The sequence below is a fragment of the Dasypus novemcinctus genome, chromosome 10 (assembly GCF_030445035.2).
Source record: "Dasypus novemcinctus isolate mDasNov1 chromosome 10, mDasNov1.1.hap2, whole genome shotgun sequence".
NCBI lineage: Eukaryota > Metazoa > Chordata > Mammalia > Cingulata > Dasypodidae > Dasypus > Dasypus novemcinctus.
This window is the reverse complement of record NC_080682.1, coordinates 18,235,689-18,240,843: the sequence shown is the minus strand read 5'-3', so window position 1 is coordinate 18,240,843 and position 5,155 is coordinate 18,235,689. Positions and strand designations below refer to the sequence as shown.

At 33.8% G+C, this 5,155-nt stretch overlaps 1 pseudogene; it reads right to left on the bottom strand.

The window, feature by feature from the left end:
- Positions 1 to 1,348: 1,348 nt before the first annotated feature.
- On the bottom strand, positions 1,349 to 2,286 carry LOC101423899 (olfactory receptor 5AN1-like; annotated as a pseudogene).
- Positions 2,287 to 5,155: the final 2,869 nt, after the last annotated feature.

Below are 5,155 nucleotides of genomic sequence, written 5' to 3'. Positions count from 1 at the left end.
AAGATAATAAGTAAATATGGTGATCCCTGGTTTATATCAGCTTGGTCAAGTTTTGGAAATCTGGTAAATCAGTAATGTGTTTTATAATATATTATCTTCCTATTTCAAAAAAGAGGGCTGAAATTATGAGCTTTATTTCACCTTCAGAATACAGACATGCCTAACTGGTCATATTTGAGCATCCATCTATCCCACTGTCTGTATATCTGCTCTTTAAGCTTCTGGAAAATTTCAGCATTAACATAAGAGTCATTGTATTCAATAACTGGATCACCCCTTACCACCACAAATCTCCAGGACACCCAGCATGGAACACAGAAAATAAGAATTATACCATTTTTGATACTGGTACTTAGTCCCTACAGCATTGACTACTTAGTAAATTTATTTGATTACACTATTATAATGAATTTTTGCACATCAAAACTATTGCCTCACATAAACCTTGCACAGAAATTTGAAATATGGGAAAAGATCTGATGGTGTGTTACCACTAGCTATGTCAACTGAGAATAAATTTTCTGGTTTTAATGGGGAGACAAATGGAGCCTAGAGTGCCAAAATACTGGATATTATATTGGATGTGATATGAACTTTTAATAGTACCTTCCATCATAATTCCCACTAAACAATGGTTTTGAGGATTAAATCAACTCAGAAGTAACTGGCAGTGAAAGACCATGCCCCTCTTTCCACCCTTCTTCATAATTTAAATCACATTTGCCTCATAGGCTATGGCTGATGGGCATGTGGAAAAGACCAAAAACTTCTTAGATGATTAGCACTGAGACAAGTCGTAGACAAACCTGAGCAATGAAGATTGGCCTTTCCAAGAAACATGCCCGGGCAAATTAAACAGCTATTTTCATCCAAAGATACATCCCTTCTCTCTGTTCAGTCTCATCTGGTCAGAAACACAGAACAATCAATGGTCACCACCATGTATGGATTAAGCTGCATCAAAATATTTAGAAGACAAGGTTTCTGGACTCCTGAGGACCGTGACACCACAAATCCCTAGGCAAAGATGCCTGAGATTGAGAAGGCTTCAATATCAGAGGCAATAAGAAGTAAAAGGACTTCTGAACAAATATTTGTACTTAGATTAATAAATAAAATGGTCTCCCCTGAGGTTGTGTAAACAAAATCAACCTTCAGGGCTTAAAGATAAGGTGTTTCTGTGGCATCACCTTGATTGTTGTCCATAATGGCATATCATCTCATTCCAACTAAGTACTTGTACATACAAGTATGAATCTTATTAATTTTCATTCATGTGTATATTTTTGCAGGTAAAGGTGAGTGATTCTCAGTTGCCAAATCTATCACACATTCACAATCTGTGACTTTAGCAACATCTTCTCTTCTTTTGCAACTTCTTCAAGGCATCCTTGATCTCCCTGTTCCTCGAGCTGTAAATCACTGGATTCAACATGGGAATGACCACAGTGTATCAGACTGATGTAAATCTGTCAGAAGTGGAAGAACTACCAGAGCTAGAACTCAAATAAACATAGATAACTGATATATAGAAGAGGGAAACAGCTATCACATGAGAAGCACAGGTGTTGAAAGGCTTGGACCTGCCTTTAGCTGAAGTGATCTTAATGATGGAGATGACAATATAAACATAGGATATCATGATAATTAGAATATTTACTATTCCATAAGTTATTGTTAACATAGCAAGGATGACTTGTACAAAAAATGTGTCAGTACAAGACAAGTTTAACAATTGAGACATGTCACAGAAGAAGTGGTTGATAACATTAGGCCCACAGAAGTGGAGCTGAAGCAAGCCACACAGTTGGGGTATAGAAGCAAAGAGTGCTGCTATATAGGCTCCCAAGGCCATCCGAACACAGAGGCTGGGTGACATGATGGATGAATAGTGCAGTGGTTTACAAATGGCAGCATATCGGTCATAAGCCATGGCTGTCAGGAGACAAGCATCACTCAGTCCCATGGTTGAAAAGATGAAGTACTGGGCCATGCAGCCCAAAAGGTGATCCTTTGCTGCTTCTGGAAGAAGTTGAAAAGCATCTTTGGGGCCATGGAGGTAACATAGCAGATATCTATGAAGGACAGTTTGCTAAGGAAGAAGTACATGGGTGTGTGGAGGTGGGAATCCATCCTTATTAGGATGATGAGGCACAGGTTCCAGGTCACAGTTGTGATGAAGATCACCAGAAATATAAGAAAGAGTGCTCCCAAGATTCTGGGAAAATCTGAGAATCCCACAAGGATGAAATAGGTGATCTCTGTAATGTTTTCTCCCACAGTCATTGACTCAAAGCTCTAAAATCCAAAGGAGAGAAGGGAATAATTCCTGAGTCAGGTAAAATATTATATCATTTTATATTTGTCAGTCTTTTTCTATATTAATGTCTTTAAGATAAATATTTGGTGTCCTTCTGGTGAAAATAACCTATCTTTTCACATAAGTAGTTAAAAAGTAGCTATTTAGAGCTTCAATATCTAAAATTATATATGTTCTCTTGTGAACTAAGAGTGATATTTTAAGAAGTTGAATGAATACTTTAAAACATTACTGTTAGAAATGCTAACATTATGAGACATAGATGCTATTGGTTAAATTAAAATGTTTTAAAGAACTCCATTAATTCATTATCACTCTTATTTTAAAACAGTGAATGTGTAATCTTCCTAGGATAATTTTGAAACATGCCTTTTGTTCTAGATTTGCACTGAGATTTTTCAAATAACTTAAGAACTGCTCACTTTATAACCACTTTTCAAACTTTTCTACAAATGCATTTAATAGAACATCTGTAAACTGGCCTGAAAAATAACATCATACATTTTAATTCTCATAAATTTGGTAGAATGAGAACATGTGTACCCCCAAAATTTATGGAATCAGCCCTCTGTGGAAGTCTTCATACTCAGCATTCTAAATATGGGCAACTATATTTAACTCTCAGCCACAACTATTGTCTTAAAGTTAGGTTATTTTGCCTAATGGAAAAAGCATAGACCTGTGGTTTTAGATTTTGTCTTTTGATTTTGGGTTCTGGTACCTTCTCGTTTTATGAACATAGAAGGTTTTAAACACACTAAACCCAGATTTACTAAAAAATAGAATGAAGTCAATAAGAGCTGCTGAATTAGTAGGTTATAGAAGAGATATAGGAAATAATTCTAGTACTACGCACACAGATCAGTACATCATAACCATTCAATCACTGTTGGCTGTCATCATTGATTTGCTTAGAAATTTCCATGGCTCACAGTTCCAAGTGTGGATATGAATGTTAACAGTGCCAAAGTTTAATGAGTTAATTTGGAAATCCCTGATACAGTACAATCACTCTTGCATTGTTTCCAGGCTGGTCTGTATTCAGACCTAGTGGTCTTTCCAGAACTATAAAGATATAAACCAAATACAGTTTTATTGAGTTTGGATAAATTGTGCCATTGAACAACCAACATCAGGCTGTGATAGGTCTTGAGATACAGACAGGGTCAAAGTAAATGTTTCATTTCCTAAATACTACAGATGACAATTCTAACTTTTTGTAGATATACAGCATAATTTCCTTCACTAAAATAATCACAATAGTTAACTCCTGTTAGGTTTCCTCCATACCAAACTGTCCTGCCTTGAAGTGAAAGGGAAAATCAGTGACAAAAGTAGAGAAATTTTTTTACAAAATTAATAATTATGGGGAAAGTGAACTTTCAGATATTATAAAGATGATTTCTATAAACCTATAAATTGTTCTAATAATATATAAATTTGAAAAAGTTTTTATAAATTTAAATAATTCATTATTATTTTAATAGATGTGTGTCAAAAGATCACTTAGAGAATTAAGGAAGAACACCAAGTATTGGCAAAATTTAATTGATGCTAATATTTGTATCTTATTTTGGTGGGGAAACTATACACCGTTTTGTAAATTGAAGGAAACCTAGATGACTATGAATAAGAGTAAAAATAGATATACACATTTACTTAGTATTCAGATTTGAAGTTTTTTCTTATATATATAATAACAGAAAGACAAACTATAAGTGAAAATGGGCCATAATTATTCACAACTTGGTAATGGCAGAAAAACTCACATAAAACATTATTGAAATATAATTGAACTGGAAATAAAAGATGCAAAAGTTTAAAAAGACAGTGTAGAATTATCAAAAATACAAAAATCTATATTCTAGAGTAATCAACACACTCATATACTGCTGTTGAATGCACAAAATAGTTCTACATACACACACACATATCATAGAGCCATTTAGAATGACAAATATAAAAAGTAAGATGTGATTTGTTTAGTTTCTCTCCTGTATTTTGTCAACTATGTAAAACTCCTATGTCAGTAATAAGAAAAACTTTTAAAATATTTAAATCCTCAGAGCATATGAAGAGAGGGTGAAAAAGAGGAATAATGGACTTTCTTGAATTCATCTTACTGGCTTTGTGATTTTGATCAACTTAGTAACCTCTCTGTGCCTTTGTTGCCACCTCTCTAAAAATGAACTAATAATAGTTATCATCTCATAGGGTTGTTGCAGGGATTAAAAGACATAAAGGGCATTAAACAACAAGAACTAAATAAATGTCAGCAATTTTCATTTCCATTATTATTCTTTCTGAAAAAGAGGAAAATGGAAGAACTTCTACTGAAGCAACAAGATGCTCTTCAAAAAGAGATTTCCTAAATTAGATGGTATCTAAGTTTAGACTGAGAAATATTGTTAATGAATTATTTTATTTGTATCTTCTATTGTTCTATCTACTACCCAGTGTGGCTGCAAATTCAAGAAGCCACATTTCAATCACTGCCACTAGATACCCATCAGCTGTTGAATCTGACTATTTCATGTACTATTTGAGATGTTTTATTACTTAATGATAAGAATACTGGAAATTAATATATGTAACACTCAATAAATGTGTATTTATGCATGAATAAATGCTTTCTTCATGCAGCTTTAGATGAACAATTAAGAATAGCTCATTTCTGTGTTATATTACAGTTTTAGGAACTTGGAAATCTTTCTCTCTGTTTACACTTAGAATACAGTACTATCAATACAAATCCTCAGATATGTTAACCCAAATCCAATAGATTCGATGAACATATTTTGAAAATATAAACTCTCACATTATTCCTAAAACTCC